Source organism: Zonotrichia albicollis, chromosome 5 (assembly GCF_047830755.1).
Source record: "Zonotrichia albicollis isolate bZonAlb1 chromosome 5, bZonAlb1.hap1, whole genome shotgun sequence".
NCBI classification, from domain to species: domain Eukaryota; kingdom Metazoa; phylum Chordata; class Aves; order Passeriformes; family Passerellidae; genus Zonotrichia; species Zonotrichia albicollis.
Genome location: NC_133823.1, coordinates 72023369 through 72041573, shown reverse-complemented (window position 1 = coordinate 72041573; position 18205 = coordinate 72023369). Strand labels below are relative to the sequence as shown.

The 18205-nt window shown below is 40.8% G+C and overlaps 1 protein-coding gene and 1 long non-coding RNA gene across 3 annotated transcripts in view; one reads left to right on the top strand and one right to left on the bottom strand.

Moving 5' to 3' along the window:
• Positions 1 to 8754, bottom strand: part of LOC102074373 (uncharacterized) — a 35600-nt gene extending 26846 nt beyond the window's left edge. Inside the window, exons 1-2 of the long non-coding RNA XR_012580591.1 lie at positions 7726 to 8754; positions 7107 to 7245 (exon numbers count right to left, since the gene is read on the bottom strand). This is a non-coding gene — a long non-coding RNA (uncharacterized LOC102074373). The remainder of the gene's footprint in view (positions 1 to 7106; positions 7246 to 7725) is intronic.
• SYNPO2 (synaptopodin 2) overlaps positions 1 to 18205 on the top strand; it is a 76615-nt gene that overhangs the window by 30176 nt on the left and 28234 nt on the right. The window lies entirely within an intron of this gene.

Below are 18205 nucleotides of genomic sequence, written 5' to 3'. Positions count from 1 at the left end.
GTGAGTGCAAAGATATTGCTTTTGCCTTGCCTCTTCTTGGGCCTGCAATGCATACAGCCTGGAGAAGCAATGCTTTTTCCAGATGCATGTCGAATCCAGCTCGTTATCCTTAATGAGGGAATGGAATAAGGCATCTCAGGGACTTGCTGGGTGCAATCTGCTGGGGAGGAGCAGATAACATGCAAGGGAACAGATAACATGTAGGATCATCACCATCTTCACCGTTGCCAAGCTCCCTGCTGGACCTGCCCTTGTCTCTCTCAGGCTGTCCTGTGAGATAAAAAGGAGTAACACAAAGTTACAACGCCCTCTGATCACCTCCTTATCTGCAGGGAGATCTGTACCCGTGCCCTAATCAATATTTATATCATCTAAGCTGCTTCTTAAGGAAAAAAAAAATCAAATCACAGCTAAAAGTTGTTTTATTAAGAATGAGCAACCTCAATCCTCTTTTGAATTCTCACAAGCCTACTTAAAACAGTACTAAAATTAGAATTTTGTCCTTTTTAATTCATTACAACCCAAATAGCTGAGACAATGCAAGTTGTTTCCAGACTCACTTTTCCCAGTAGATTGCTTTAAGGGACTTTTATACTGGGAAATAAAACTAATGTCTTGTTTGTTCTCATCTCTGACTGGGGACAGCAGAGTTCCAAAAGAAATACAAGAATTATTTGTTTATGTTAAGATAAAGCCCTGATATAAGATGTCATCTCATTTATGATTTCTCCCACAAATTTAGTACACTCAGAACCAGATGCTTCTTATTCAGAGTGATTAATTGTAAGAAAACTTCCTAATATCTGGGTTTAAGGTTTCTCAGTTCATTTCACTTGGGTGTGAAAACAGAGAGGAATGAAGTGCAGAGAACAAATATTGTTCCAGAAAAAAAAAAAGGAATAAATTTTCACTTCACAACCTGCAGTACTCTCAGCTCTTTAAAGTACAATACTTTAGGTCAGTCAAAACTGGTTTCAACTGCTCATATTTCCTGTTGGCATTACTCAATTTATAATTGAAAATCATTAGTGCTTTGAATGGAAAAGCTGAATTACAGAAAAATGAGAGGCAGAGGTAGAGAAAAGAGAAGTCTGAGGGCCTTAACAGTAAGAGGAACAGTGATCTCCAGTGCCTTGTGTGTGTCTCTGCTCAGATTAGTTGATGATTTCCTCATCTTCCTCAGCATGAGAATTAGAGCAGAGGAGCCATATGAGGGCTGTGCAATCCATACAGCATAGCATGCTTCCAGCTTTCCCTCTTTTTGTAATGTACCAAAAAGCAAGGAATGATTCAGGATAATCATCAAGCAGGGGGAGTCTCTGATAAAAACAGGGGTCTTCTGTAGGTGATCTCACTGAATGCAAAACCACTATAATGCCCAGAGGTAGAGAAGAAATTGCTTAGAAAGGAAATAAAAAAGTAAAACCCAAACCACTGTCAGAATTGGACAGGAAATAGAACTCCCATTCCACTGCTTTTTTTAGGTGTATCTTCAAGTATAAGAAGTTTCATTTTTTATGAATCATGTTAGAACTGCTGCAGACTTTGTAAATGACAATGGACATAATGAAACCAACTTCCTCCAAGCAAGGTAATCATCAAAACCCCCTTGATTTCTGCTTTTTTACAAGAGATTTGAGAAAACATGTTAATAACAAATATCCAGCTGGTCTACAAGCAAGCATTAAAAGACAAGTGACTGGTGCCTTATAAGAATGCATCCTGCATGTTGCAAACTTTTGTTGTCATATGCTATGCTTCTAAATACATAGATACTTTCCCTTAAAAACCTGGGGAACAGATCTGGATGAAGCACAAATCTCTGCATTAGTCATAATTAACTGTAGGGAAAGATTTGATCATTTCATGGTCCACGCATATCTGTGCATACTTGAGGGGTGGTGTACAACATTCCCATATTTATTGCTCAGAGCTGAAGCCATAGTTTATACATATCCAGTGGCTCTCTACAAGGCATTAGTGTTTGAATAAATCTCCTGCCCTTTTGGTACTTGATAGTCTGAGCAGGAAGCCAGCACAGCTGTTGTGCCACAGTGCTCAGGGCAAGCCTAGATGCAGCAATTGATTGAGAGGATAGACAGCAGTGCTGAATCAAACTGTTCATTTCCTTACATTACTCACGTCAGGAACTGTTTGGGTTTCCTACATCTCACTGCAAACACACAGTAACAAGAAGAGACTTCCAGAAGTCTTTTGTGTGTGTGCCTGTTCTCTCCTCAATGTTTCAGTCTTGAGCTGCTGTTTCTCAGTGTGTAGGGCCTCTGCAATACAGATGGCTTGTGATGAAGTACCTTCCAAGTGCAAGGTGAGCAAGCATCTGCAGTGGATTAGGGTGACGTCCAAGCCATTCCAGACTCTCTGTATTAGATGTGAACTTGGGTCAGGAAAGAAATGAAGCACTTGTTCATTGAGTCATCCAGACATTTCACTCATCTCAGCCATACTTTGGGAGCAGTTACACTCCCAATAGCAAAAGTGATCTGAAATCTCTTTTGCCAGATGCCTGATAAAAGCACTGGGAGTTACAGGAACCTTACTTTCCATAACCAGACCTTGGCAGAGCCACCAACAAGTGGAGTAACCTTTTCAAGATGAATCCTCTCTAGCACAGACTGTGGCTTCTGCACTGACCCCAGAAGAATGGCAGAGATTATATAACACACTCTCTCCTGTGGCTGCTGCCCTCTTGAGTGAAGTCAGCCTGGGCCTTATGGAGTCTCAATTCTGTGCTAAGTTATTCCAGGAAGGAATGCATTTCCTCTTCTTTTACATTATTTCTTTTCAGACACTGAGGTAAAGCGGCTCTGTGTTTTCAAGCATTCATGTTGCAGGCACTCTTCCTCTCACAAATATGGCTGAGATGAACCAAGGCTGTTTGGGGCACCTTTCCAGACGTGTTTGTGGGGGCCTTTCCAGGTCTGTGGCAACTCCACATTCAGTCAGGTCCTGTAGCCTGAGCTCCTGCCTGGTTTTCTCCCTTTCCCATAAGATTGTCTGGGGGGTTGCTATTGAAGATGGAGGGAGAGACCCAACTTCCTTGTTCAGCATCTGACTCCACTTTATTCATCAATCAGGCACCTTTTATAACCATGTTAATTAAGTTCATGCATATTGCAAACCCGAGCTCACAATAGGTCAGAGATAACACACCAACCCCTCCTTATGTTTCCAATACCAAGATTTGGGTTCTCAAAATTATTTTTGCTTTCCCAAAACAGCCAAAGATAGAATATCCACTTGTTATGAGAAAGCTGCCTGAGAACTCTGGTATGCAAGGTTCTCAAGGCCTTCATGTTTGTCACTTTTACTTGTAATTAAAAACAACCTGAGAACTTCTGCTGTTTACAGAAACAGGCTGTGAGAATTTGCTCCTCACAGCTGCCTTCTGAGCCATTTCTGAAAAAATCTCCAACAGGTTGCTAGCACTGAGCAGAGATGTGTGGGGCTGCTTGAGCCCTCCACTGATTGGAGCTGAAACACCTCCCATCTCCCAACCACACTGACGAGCTCTTGCACTGGGGCTTTGTCAAAACCTCAGTCACCATAAATCAGGACTTGTGGCCAGAGCTAAACTTCACTGAAACCAGCTCCAAGCCCAGAGCATTAAACCAGCATAGGCAATTCCTGACAGAAATTTGCTTAAACTCTTGTAAAATCCTTCAGTGAAGGAGTTTCCAGGACTCCTAACTTAGCAAAGTCCTGCACTGTCCTCAAAAATATTGAATATATAAGCTTACATTTTCTTCACTGAAAAGTTGATTTCTTGCTGTTTTAAGCCTACAAAGAAGAACCAAAAATTTTCCTGCCTTCCTTACAATAATTCCCTGCTGTGAAGAGGTTAAGTCCTCCCTCCCATCTCTAGTCTTGTTTTTGTGGGATTTTTTCCCCAAAAGAGAAAGACTGAATACAGTAAATTCCTCCCCAGCCTCCTCATAGGTCATGCTTTGTAACTCTTGGAGCATAGTTACTGATCTACTTTGGCCCCTTTCCAATTTGCCCACATCCTTCTGAACTCAACAGGGTACTCACAGCACCAAGTAAAGATAAATAATGACCTCCCATGTTCTGCAGATTGAGCTATCCTATTAACATGGCCCAGGATCACATTTCCCTCCTTTCCTAAGGAAAGAACCCAGGAGACAACATAAAACACCACCACCTACCTGCTGCCCCAGGCTTCCCTTAGTCAGTCTGGAACCACACTAAGCACCCCCAGAACCTCTGTGGCTCCACAAGACAATTCTTGATTTATAAATTCCATTTTCCAAGTGAAACAGTTTGTGTTACTCTAACAAACTATAAAAATCCACTTTTTGTCTTGCCAGATCATTTGGAATGTGGCTCTTTCACAATGCCAGCAATCACACCTGGTGGGGTCTCATTAGTCAATTATATGTGTGCACTCTTGCTTCAGTGAGGGATTCATGAAAAGAAGTAATAAAAGGGCATTCTTCACATAAGTATATAACACTGCTTGGATGTAGAATGTTACTTTAAAAAACAAAACAAAAACCATTTTCCAAAGGATCTAACTCTGCAAAGTCAGACAATAATGATAAATGCCTTCAAAGGCTTGTAAGGAAATTCCATCCCTGGTGTCTCAGAATACAACATGAGTAGTTTTCCAATCAAAGATAGAATCTTCTGGCAATAAATTGTGGTATGCTTTGTGTAAGGAAATACAGAAACTCACAGGAGATCTGCCATTAATGATAACAGCCAATTTTCAATCCCATGGGGATACTTTCCTGCATAGGGAGATTTGGTGAAAAGCCTCATGTTCTCACATCAAATAACACGTGAGAAGACAGAGAAGCATAAGGAATGCTCTATCAGAATGGTCTTAGTAAGGATAAAACAAAAAAAAAGACAAAATGTCCCTATCTCAGCTAGATCAAACTTGTGATTCTTACTATTAATCTGAAGAGACTGTAAAAAGAGATTAAGAAATCTGAAAATGGTGCTGAAGAATTTGCAATGCTTTGAATGTGCAATATCAATGTGCTTACCTCCATCAGAAATTATGTCTTTTAATAAAGAGCTGCTGGAATATTTCACATCAAATGACTCCTCTTTGCCAAGCTGAGTTTTAAAGTCAATAGCTTTGAGGAGCAAAGAGTTTTAATGAAGGAAAGTCCCAAGCTTTCTGGGTTTTTTGATTGATTGTGTTTTGTTGGTTTGTGGTTTTTTTATCATCCTCAGCCTATCTGAACAGATCTTAGTGTTCATATTTCACTTCTGCCAAAAAATATTCAGACATGGAAAATTACAAAAAAGCCACCCACTACTGTAGCTGCAGCTAATGTTTTTTTTTTTTTTTTGTGGTTGTAGTACTCCTTTTCCTGAGTCTTAATTTTGACTTTATCTCCTTTTCTTTTTCCCTTGTCCTTGCTTCTCTGCTCCTTTTTACAATATATCAAGATAACAACATATGCAGTGTAGCAAACAGTACTCTGACCTTCAAGTTACACTTACTTACAAAATCATCTTAGTTTATTGAATTGCTTTTTGAATTGAATTATGACAAGTAAAAAAAAAAACCAAACAAAACCAAAAAACCCAACAAAATATCATGGTACCCATATATGTAATTTATTGTAATTTACTTTGGGTATGCCCTACAGTGGCCATTTCTGATAGGGAATGACTAGCAAGTGGGATTGTATGGCAAGAGAATGATAATTTTTCTCTGAGCAGTCATTTTCATTTTCCTTCCATGGGGATTTGCTGCCCTCTGGTGTTTGAGAGGAGCACAGGGAACAGATTACCCTCAGCCGCAGCGCCAGCGGACTCGGAAACCTCTCATCGGACAATATCAGGCTCGCCTGACAAGCACAATTAAACTCTGCACCGGTGGCAAAGCTTTCCACTGAAATAACACTCCATTACCGTGCAGGTGTTTGTTGTTATAATTAGCCACATTATATTGCATTGTACAAATGCACAGAGCGCGTGTGTGTGTGCACCTTAGCAACAGGAGCAAAAAAAAAAAATAAAAAAAAAAAATCAGTAATTATCAAAACGGACCAAATTTCACTACCCTATTTTAATACATAATCTGGTTTGTTCTAAGAGAGACTGGGGCCCTCTGGTGGTGATCAACATTCAGATAAATCCAGAACTTTCTAAAGCTTAGGGACAGTTAAATTCATCAAAGTATGGTTTTAATAGTGTCAGTTATGTTTTTTATATGCATGCTCTATGATAATTCCATAAAAATTTATAATATTTTTTCTGTATTAAGAAAAAGCAAGGATAGTGGGGTAAAAGGCAAAAAAACCTATCCTACATTTGCCTGGTGCTCTCTATATGTGATGTTTAAATACTCAGTTCTAATGACAAACACTTATGGCCATGTACAATCAGACAATACTTGCAGGTACTCAACAGAAAAATAACTATTCAGCATTTCCCCTCAATCTCATTTCTTTTACCCAGTTTGTTTACTCCTTTCTTGGACACTCAGAGCAAGTATCACAGCAAATATGTTTCAAAACAGCAGCACAAAAAGACTCCAGGAGTAGTAAGATATTTACCAATATTTTGGAAATTGGTGGCTTCTCAAATAAATCTTTATTCTTAACTAAATTCAGGCTTGTACAAACACATGCACAATGCAGCTGGTTTTTGTAGCATTGTGCATTTTGTGCTGCTGAGTTAACCTTCAGTTAATAAGAGGAGGCCTCAGGAAATAATTGTACAATCATGACTTACAGACTGCTGGTGTTTGTTTACAACACAATGGTGTTGCTTAATCTTATTTGTCTCCTACAGCAGCATTTTAGTAAGAAATGTTTATTCTTTTGTGCTAAAGAAGTGCTTGGGCTCAATATATCATTTAGGAACTTTTTAACATGCAGAATATGTTACTGTCTTACATGACTGGAGACTACTGAGCCCAGAAAACAGAAGTGTGTTTATCTAGAGGGGCATGAGAGACAGACATTGGAACAAAGCTTCAGAAAAAATTGCAGATTGAGTTTATACTGGCACCAAAATCTTGAAGTTAATATTTTAAAAGAGTTTGCAATGGAAATATAAATATAAACCAATTAAAATGATCATATATGTATTCTTGTACTAACCATTTCAGATGATCAATTGATGACAATTAAAATTTCAGATGTGATGTTGTGTCTCCCTGGTTTTCAGGAGTTTCAAGCTTTTTCTCTGACATATCCAACCAATGCCAAAAGCTCAGGTGATGCAGGATTATATACCTTGCTGTAATCAAACAAAAAAGATACTTCATTAATACTTCATTTTCTCAGGTCCAAAAGTGCCTTGGGGCTTATAGTCCTTTATTATCATCTTGGAATAGACATTTGTACTTACATTTTACTAATGGAAACACTATGTAATACATTTATGTCATTATTAAAAAGGTAATGTTGATCAAATGGAAGCTTTTAGTTATTTACCAACTGTCAGTTCTGATCTCCCTAATAGGACAGTAGCTAACAAAATAAAAACAAATTCAAGTGCAGAACAGTATCTTACAAGTGAAGCATGAAAATTTCAGTGGAAACCACACTGGAGAAATTATTTAAGAATACATTAAGACAAATGACTGACCAGACGTACAACATTTTAAGAAATGACTTGTCAATATCAAAATCTCTGTCTGTTATTAAAAAACGAGAAGGAAAAAGTTCATTGCCATCTGAATGCACAGCAAGCAAAAGTCAGAATTAATTACCAAACCTTCAGGCAGTTGCTCGTTCGGGAAACAGTGCGGGGATTTGTTTAATCCCAGAAGGAAACTGTCCAGGAACTGTGGAAAGACAGCCCGGGATTCCTGCCTGGAGCCACTGCCAAGGGGATCGAGTGAGGAACGCGCCTTTGCGGCAGGGCGGGCCGGCCCAGCGGGCACACGGGCAAGGACGAGGGGACGGCCATGGCGACATTTCTGGGGGCTTCCTCAGGGCAGGGACAGCGGCAATTCCCGGGGAAGAGGCACTTTCGGCTCCCGTACGGGTGGGAGGCTGCTTTGTGCGGACCCCTCCTGGAGAACGCGTAAGGCCTTTAGCAGGACGGTATAGCAGAGTTAGGGCCGCGTTCCGCGGGTTTTTCAGGAATGACGCCTCAGAATTCCTGCAATTCCCTCAGCGCCGGCCGCCAGGGAGCAGCACGGGACCGCGAAAAGCGCGGGAAGCAGGGCCCGCTCCCTGTCCCTCAGGCGCAGCCCCCAAACTCCAACAAGGGCCAGCTGGGCCGGGCCGCAGCGGCGTCAGTCACTAACGCTGATTTCACTCTGCAAAGGTGCCCCTGGGCCCCCACATACTTGAACTGCTTCTCATGCTGTTAATAATAAGGCAGGATCAGTATGCTGTGTGCTTCTAAATGCCCGTAATTTTATTTCTTTTGAATAAAAATAATAATAATAAAAAAATGGTCAAAGTAGAGATGTTATTTCTCCTGCTGTTCCTGGCTCAGTGCACTGAGTGGATTAAAGAATTTCCCTCGTTCAAACTGTTCAGCCATTGCTGCCTGTACTCCAATTTGCCACCTCCTAGTCTGCCCTGTGTTACCCTCTGCACAACCCAAGGGCACTGCCTTTCCTTTTGTTACAGGAATGCACACATTACTTCCAGCTGCTGCTTTTCACCCCTCATTCAGTGTAGGTGTTCCTCACTTTATTCCCCTAAAGCCAAAGAGGTTATGTCACAGCTAGCCAGACAATAGAAAAACAGAAGTAGAAACTCTGGGCAAGGTAAGACCAGCATGATTTCAGTCCCATCCCTAACTCAGAATTCATCACAGGAGCTGTGTTGGACTACAGAAGAAGTGGATCCACTGTCCTTAATTTAGTTCTCTTACCTCATTGAGTCCTTACTCAAGCAAAAACCAAATTGGCTCCAGCTGCTGTGCTAACATTGGCAACAGCTGCTAAAACCTGTGTCACCTGGACTGCACTTCTTTAAAACAAAACAAGAAACATTTTCTTACTGAAATGCTGCTGTAGGAGACAAATAGGATTAAGCAACACCATTGTGTTGTAAACAAACACCAGCAGTCTGTAAGTCATGATTGTCCAACCAGACCAGAAGCCCAACAGTTCCTCTCCAAACTGTGGAAGAAATCACAGTGGGAACTTGAATTGACAACACAAGTTTGTTCAGTTCTGTACAGATCTTTTTCCTCTCTATTAATACAAAGCCAGAGATTAAGGGTAACAGAGTTAGGTGTTTCCTGGGTGATTCCATGTGACTAAAAATCAAGCTTCAGAAGAAGGCTCCCCAGCAAAGCCAGAACTTCAGATACTCTTCCATTTTCCTGCTATTAGCTATGACTACTATTCTGAGCCCACCTGACCACTGTCTCTGATGGCTTTGCTGCAGCACTCATTCACTTTAGGTGCACTTTGTACTCAGGATAACTAATAAATATGTACCTGTAAAGGCTGAATCTGTAACATCACGTTTTACTTAGTTTCTCCATGAATAAAACATTGATTATTTGTGGAGTTCCCCCTTGTGTTGTCACATGTTAGCATAGCAAGCTGTCTTTTGGCATCAAACTCTGCTTGGAGTTATCTCTTCCCTCTTGCATCATCACTTCAGATCAAGAGCCTTGTCTGACATTTTAAATGCCTAAAGCACTTGTTTCAAGCAGTTGAAAGAAACTGGAATAGTGAAAAGCAAATATTGAGTCTTCAGGTGTCATCTTAGTTCCTTCTCACCCACAAAAGAGAACCAGATGAGAGTATCTTTGTGGTTGTCACTTTTATACAGAATTTTTTCTTCCCAGCTGAGTAACTAATACTCTCATCTATAATAAAAAAGTAATGGTCTCCCCAGCACAGCCTTATATAGTTCTTTGAGTAGAATCCCTCTCTAAAAATAGAATCTCTTTGACATTGAAGCTCCAGGCAGCAAGGAAACTGTTGCATTTCAAGCTGAAGCTTTTGGAAAGCGCGCTCTGTATTTCCTTTGCGAGTGTCCCACAAATGTTCAAAATGCATGACCTGTCCTGTGGTGAACTTGGAGCAAACAAGATTTTGTTTGCAGCTGGTGCTGTTGCAGCAATACCTTCTTAGAAACAAGCAATAAAAAAAGATGCAGCACTGGCAAAAGGTGCTGGATTTACAGCTCTGCAAAAATAACACTTTCTTTGCCCCCCACCCCTGCCCCCAGACACAACTGCCAGCTATTCCCAGACTGCCTGGCTGGGCATGATATCCTATCCTGAGTTAAGCCCAACACTTGCACTGAGGAAAACAGGACAAAAACAAACAAACAGAAATCTCACACATCAGGGGAGCAGTTTTTTCCAGGTCTCAGGCAGCCATTCCTCTTGGGAATACACAGAAAGGAATGGGCAGGGGGAACACAAATCCTCTTCATCCAGCCTTTGAAGATGTTGACAGCTTGCTCTTACTCAAGTCAGGGACTAAACAAGCCAACTCTGCCAGCATGATGGAATTGGAGACTGTAAGAATAGGAGGTCTAATTCCTGGGAGCACTAAGTCCAGGAGCATTAAACAGAGCTCAGCACCTCTGTGTTAGACTGGCCTCAGACACAAATGTGCAAGGACAACAGCCACAGTTGGACATGGGAGCCAGAAGTCTGGCTCAGCTTCCACAATTACTGTTGGAGTAAAACAGCGTTTCCTCAGGGTTCTGACTACTACTAGCAATTTGCCATACCGAAATAGTTCACCTTCTACCACTGTAATATTCTCCTGAAAGCATATTTAACATGAATTTGAAATTGCTGGTATTTCCAAATTATGAAATGTGAGTACTGATCTTAAACCTGCATGATTGTCCCATGTGTTCAAGAGCTGCCTTCACAAGAAAGGATTAAGGGGGTGACAAAGTGATCCTTTCAGTAGAAATACTTATTCCTGTGTATAATTATCTCTGGTTAAAGCCACTTCAGATTAAGCCACTGAAAAAAAAAAAGATGAATTCTTGTGACAGTTTGCATCAATCCATTATTCTAGCCTACCCTGGGAGAGATTCATTCTTCATTCAGCCTTCAGTTCCAGGGCAAGTCTCAGGCTCTACTTGTAAGATACTTTGGTTGGTCCCACCAACCAAAACCTGACTTACACAGGATTTTATTTAGGAGCTGAAAGACAGATCATGAATACTATGCTCTATGTCCATTTCATGAAACCTGCATGATTGTCACACGTGTTCAAGAGCTACCTTCACAAGAAAGGATTTAATGGGGTGACGAAGTGATCCTTTCAGTAGAAATACTTATTCCTGCGTATAATATCTTTGGTTAAAGCCACTTCAGATTAGGCCACTGAAAAAAAAAGATGAATTCTTGTGACAGTTTGCATCAATCCATTATTCTAGCCTACCCTGGGAGAGATTCATTCTTCATTCAGCCTTCAGTTCCAGGGCAAGTCTCAGGCTCTACTTGTAAGATACTTTGGTTGGTCCCACCAACCAAAACCTGACTTACACAGGATTTTATTTAGGAGCTGAAAGACAGATCATGAATACTATGCTCTATGTCCATTTCATGAAACCTGCATGATTGTCCCATGTGTTCAAGAGCTGCCTTCACAAGAAAGGATTAAGGGGGTGACAAAGTGCTCCTTTCAGTAGAAATACTTATTCCTCTTTGGTTAAAGCCACTTCAGATTAAGCCACTGAAAAAGAAAGATGAATTCTTGTGACAGTTTGTATCAATCCATCTATGGCCATTTTAGAGCTTGATAAAATGGATAAAATTAAAACTAGGAAAATTCTGGAAATATTCTTTAAAAATTGAGACTCAGATAAGGAAATCTTCATGACAGATTATAGGCTTTAATTTTTTGGTTATAAGCACAGGTTAAAAATCTTGCCCAGTGTTGTCGCCCAGGCGGGTGAGAAAGCCCACAAAGGGAATACTTTTGTCTCTTAATTCCCTGGAGCTTTTAAAAACATCTCTCAGGAGTCTGCAGCCTCCATTTCCCCCATCATTAGGGCTTCCAGCACAAGCACAGAAACCTTGTCTCCTTTTCTGGGAGGAGAAATAGACCACTGACCTCCCCAGATTTCTGGCCTCCTCCAGGCTTGGATATCCTTGTGTTCATCCCCTCTCAGAGCCATCATTGCTCCTTTCCTGGCCAGCTTCATTTGAGTCACCAGGGAGAGGTGAGGCTGATGAACATCCAAATTTCCTGATGAGTCACAAAACAGGAGCTGTCCAGGACTGCAGCCAGGCAACACTGGAAGGCCTTCACATGAACCTACGTGTTGGCGCTCACAGAACATTCACCAGCTTTGGCACAGCTTTTCCTCCTAAACACCAAGGTGGGTTGGCCTGAGATTGCCTCAGTTCTAAAAGCTTGTTTCAAAACATTACACCCTAGGCAGGAGGCATGCTAAGGAAATGAAAAGATTGGTAATTGATTCTGCATGCTTTCTTTGAGTGTTTGTTTAAATTGTGAGTGTTGGGAGACTTGTCTGAAACTGTACCTCATGGCTAAAGCTACTAGTCAATGCAAATTTCTACACTACCATTCTCAGATATGAAGAGTTGAGCAATTAGAGAAGCGTCAAGGAAGAGTGAAAATTCAGTGAAGCAGGCAGTTCTGAAATTTGGCAGTAAGAACTTTCTTGGGAAGTGTAGGGAAGCCTGAATCTAGCTGACTTATTTTGAGAAGTGGAAGGAATAGATACAGTTCAAGAGAGAATGACATGGTAGAGTTCCATGTGAAGCCCTGGTAAATAAATTTAGCAGCTTTCACACAGGACTATTTTTATTTAGGCTGATTTAAAGTTTTATTTAGGTGAACAGTCCAGGTAAAGATGACCACAAGCACTGGGAGCTGGAACACAGCCCCTGTAAGGAGCTCTCAGCTGAGTTTGGGCCACTGTTTGATTCATACTTCTCAAATGACTTGGAAGACTGTGCTTTTCTGTGAAGATTATTTGGCATTGGGTACTTTGCTTGTACATAACACAATAACCGCTTAATGTATATTATCTAATGCTGCCTTTACCAGATGCTCATGGTATTTGGTTTCTTTGAACAAAGTCTCTCATTTGTGCTCATACAGCCACCAAAGACCCCTACCCTGTAATCTGAGACCTGGCCCAGTTGTGCTGAGCTTTGTACACACAGAAAGCTCCCACAACAAACACGGGGCCGCTGCTTTCTCCACTGGGAGGGAGGCAAAGCCTCCAGTTACCTCTGCATGGTGTTGACTGAATTGCTGCCTCAGCAGTGAGGCAAGTAGCAAGAAATACATCACTGGGCACACATTTCAGGATAACCTTGACATCACTGACAGCGATAGCTGCAGCCCTTGCTGAAACAGAAACCTGCAAGACGGCATTTGTTCCTTCTTGCTGCCTTTGCTATTCCTTTTGGGAGGATGATCATATGGCGTGCTCATGTATTTGCAAGCTCATGACATAATGTTAAGGGATTGTAATAAACAATACCATTTCAGGGAATGGACTGGGGAGACTGAACATTTTAACTGTCACTGGAGCAGTTTTGCTTTAAGGATTAAATGTGTTGTCTCAAATCCAGATTTGTAATGAGAACCCTCCTGTCTTTCCTTCTCTGCCTGTTCCCATCCCCCCTGCATCAAGAGAATTTGGGCAGGTGACCAGTGGAGTGAAAATGAGACAGGGGAGCCACACAGAACAGAGTAATTGATACAGGATATGAGGCTAGGAATGAGTGGATCTGACCAAGTGCACACCAGTAAACTGAGTGGCTCATTTGCCTGCCAGCAGGATGGATTTATAGGCTGTGTGTCACTAAGAAGCCAGTCATCCCCCCTACTGCTACCTCCCCAAAAAACCCTCGTGCCCCTCATGTCCCCCTCCCAAAATGTTGCTTAATCTGAAAGGCAAGTCACAAGTCAAAGCATCAAATTACACAAACATGCTTTGGACTAAACCGGGGAAAGTACAAAGACCTCCAGCAAACTAATTTCTTTTTCCTTTTCTAAGAAACTGAAGGGTTCAGTTACCTCACATACATTTGCTGTTTTCTCCCAGCAACCCCAAATCTAGGCTAGAAATGTTCTCTTTGTAACACAGGGTGCATATATTATATACCATCATTCTTTTAGCAGCACCAGCAGGTAAGTACTTTCAGGTAGCAGGTTTTGCTTTTTACCTGTCATTTACTAGTGCTTTGACTGCAATTTTGGTATAAGAAAGGTGTCCCTTTTCCTACTGGAAACTCCCAGTGTATGGTCTTGGAACTGTACAAATACTGCAAGCATATTGCAGTTCCTCTGCTCATCAGTGACAAGAGCTCAGCCCCAGGTTAGGCAGTGGATATACTTAGCACAAGAACTGTCTGTTGTAGCACTTGTTGCCTCCAACTGTTCAGTAGCAGATAATAAAGACATTTTAGATCTCTTATTTATTCTCCCTTGACCTTATCATTATAGAAATTTCAATCTCCAGGACATAAGGTATACTGCAGTTAAAGACTTTTGATTCTACCTTTCTACCAAAGCACTCAGTAAAGGTGCATTGTATTCTCAATCCCAAAGAAGCTCTGACAATGCAATTATCTCTCTGCATGGGGAGCAGTGGGAAGGAAGAAATGAAAACATAGCTACAGTGTTCATGGAGAGATCAAAGTTGGTTAGGACTCAGAAATAAGGCAGGAAGCAGACAGCCAGTCACTGCTCAAGCAGTGCAAGAAGGAAAGGGGAATGGAAATAGAACAATCAGTGCACATCTACCGTACTGAAAGCTATGGCATCATTCCTCCCCTGGTCACATGTTCCACCATAGCAAAAATTCACTGTAAAAAGTTAAAGCAGCATGACAAAATTTTGGTTTTGACACATCAGCTACAAGTATGCAGTGGTACACACCAAGAAAGGCCGTGCACTGGATCTGCTGTACAAAATGAACAGCAGACTTTAAGTGCCGTACGCCCAAGCTCACTGTTGGGAAATCTGCTGTGTCGCCAGCATACCACATCAATATTTCAGAGGTCATTATCTCATCTCTTCTTCAGCTGCTAACTTTGGATTCCTGCCAGAAAAAGGCAACAGCCAGTAAGATGATACACTAGTACATTAGGCAAGGCTTTTGGGAATTTGAGCAGGCTTTTCTTCTCACTGAGATCAGTCTGCTCTCTGAGTCCAAATGGCACAAGTTCTCTGTCAATATACAAATGGCCAAACAGGTTCTGTAACCCTCCCACTACAGAATGTGCAAGAAGTTCTACCAAACTGCATTTGTCAAATAGACAGTGCGAAGATCTGAACCTTTATATCAGTACTTCTGACACTGTGGGAAGGAGGAGACAACAGTTACTGAACTGATCCAGAATCAAGAAGTATGATTTCACATGTACAGCCCAGCAGAAGAACTGGGGACAGAGTTAAATCAAAAAGTAAAACAATATGGTACCATATCCTCTCTGCAGGAATGTCCCATGAACTTCTACATGAGCAAACCACGATTAAAAGTCTGCTTTAGCTGTGAGTTGCTAAGTAAAACCAGAACCTTTGCAATGGGATCCATGGATTTTAAAGTTTAAAAGTACCTTTGTTGTACATGGCTTAGCATCCTAGATCTCCTGTGTTGCCATAAGCTACTATAATAATATACCAGCATTCAATTTTTTCTATGATGGTCTTAATGATAAGCAATGTGTGTTTATCTTAATGATAAGCAATGATAAGCCTCTGTGCATTCAAAGAGGGCTTTTCTACCTTCCCTTCTGGAAAGGCTTTTTGAACATTCAGTAATAAAACCATAGATGGGCATATTAACTATTTTCTCCTTGATGTCTTTAAGGTTATTTTGTCTCATAACCCATTTAGAAAGATAATTACCTTTACAGACAGACATGAAAGTGGATGTCTCTACAAGGTTTCCTTTAAGACCAGAAGGAGAAAAAAGTGGGCTGAACTGCCCAATTCCCAATATAATTGTCCTGCTACTGGGAAGAATTTGGTGAGAGGAAATATTTTGTGCTTACCTTACAAGCCAAAGATACTTCATTATTCAAAGCTTGCTCTCAGGAAAACTGTTTGGGAGATAACTTAGAAGCATCTTTGTTTAACCCGGTTAATTGACAGGCATTTCCATTCTCTCACTAGTCTTACTGTGTAAATACTGCATACAATCCCCAAAGGAGGGGACACAGAGACTTCAAGGTAAAATATAGAAAAGTAGTTTATACTCATAATGTCTCTATCCCTATTATCTATATTTATAGTAGCTGAAGTCACAGCACTTGAGCTGTAGCTCTGGGGCAAGGCTCCTCATTGCATTCCCATACATTCAGAGGAGCTAGGGAGCAGTTGGATCTCACAATCCCAGGGAACTTGCCCTGTCTGAAGCTTTTACTTTGTGGCTTTTTCCCTGACTGATTCTGAAAGAAAGTAGCTTATCTTGTAGAGAAATTCAGTCCAGAGAGGATGAGAACAGGAATCAGCTTGACGCAAAGCCACCTCCAGGCAGCACAGATGCAAATAGCTCGAGCCACATCATGCTGCAGACTCATGCTCAAGTACAGGCATGGCTAATGAAAACAGATTAAAATTTGGTATGCCAGCCTCAAAGAGGCCCTTTCTAAGAGTAAAATCCATGCAGCCATCGTGGAGTCTGTATACAGAATCCATAAACCCAGGTAAATCATCCCACTCCAGCTCCATCAATGACACTGTTACCTCAATAGCATTTTACCCATTTTGCTCAAAATGTAATCCATAAGCTTGAGCCCTGTCCTACTAAAAATGCCTTCAGTTTAAACCAGAACCTGGTATTTCCAATGAATTTATGTGGATGTAAAGCAAGAGTTCTAGGCAAGAATATTTCCTAATTATATGGCTTTTAAAAGCTCTCAAGGAACTCCTCTGCTACAATTACTCAGTTAAACCTACAAGTGGCTCCAATTTCCTTCCTGAAGATCTGATGACTCTTTCCTGTCTGCACATCACTATCTCTCTACTGACAGCTACTTTCTCTTTATATACACGGTAAAACAGAAATTTAAGAGCACAAAGGTCTTCCAATTTTCCTCATTTATGGCCACTTTTTTTCCTTAAGACTCATTATTTATACAGCCCACATTATAACTTGTGATGGCAGTGCTTGGGGATGGGGAAGAAAGCATTAAGGTGGAAACACATTTGGATGTTCTCATTGTAAACCTGACTGAAGTCCCCTCCAGAAACCATGGAGAAAACAAGGGATGTGAGCTTGTCCCTTCATCACCCCCTCTGATTTAGCAATAGCACTGTTTACCAGCCTGCAGCCTCTGAGCTATTTAAAGGATCTATGGAGATGCCTAAAAACCCCAAGCACATTAAGAGGTAGGCTTATTTTACTGTACAGTCCTTCATATCTAACCCCCGAAAAGCTCACTAACTGAGGGCTACTTGTCTGTCTAAAGAACTCCTGCATGCATAACCATTGCCAAACAAGGCCCTAGAGCCTTATTTATAAACTGTTGCTGAATTAATTTGATTTGTAACTTCATTTTTAATTCCCTAACTTCATACAAGTCAAACTACTTATAGATTGACATTTGTCACTCTGAGTGCTTCTGCTTCCTTCTCATAGCAAAGCATTGTTCATTTTATTAGAGTGACAGATAACTTCCAAATACTTTTAAATACATTTACCAGCCACTGTCCTTGATGCAGGATTTTTAACAGAAGAGATGAAGTGCCTTATTTGGTGGTTTTTGGGATTTTTTTAAAATACTGTCTACAGGAAACACTGATCTTTGATTGCTGATTCTGAACTTCATGACTAACACTTAGCTAATCAATTAATAAGAAAAAATAACTTCTGGAAAATATGACCTAATGTCTGATAAAATTAATCTAAGTAGTGAATACATTACTTTATTTATGCTGGCCTCAAAATATTTAAGAAAAACATGTTAGCCAGATAAATTTATTGCAGCAATTAACAGGCAGGCCTTTAATTGTTGCAATACTAACTAGTATTTAGTTAAGTGGCAAAGCTGAGTTCCACTATACTTTGATACCTTCACATCTGTCACTTTGTCAGCAAGCAGAATAAAACTTTCTCTGATGGCTCAGATTTTTCATCACTTCATCACTTCTCCTGTCTTTTCAATCACTTTGAATCACCACCTCTTTCATGGCCAGGACTAGGCCTATTCAAGTCAGTTGACCTCATTGTAATTTCTGACACATAATCCATTTAACTTGGATTCTTAACTTAATTATACTTTCTCTTAAAATTAAAGTATCTGACTGTAAATAAAA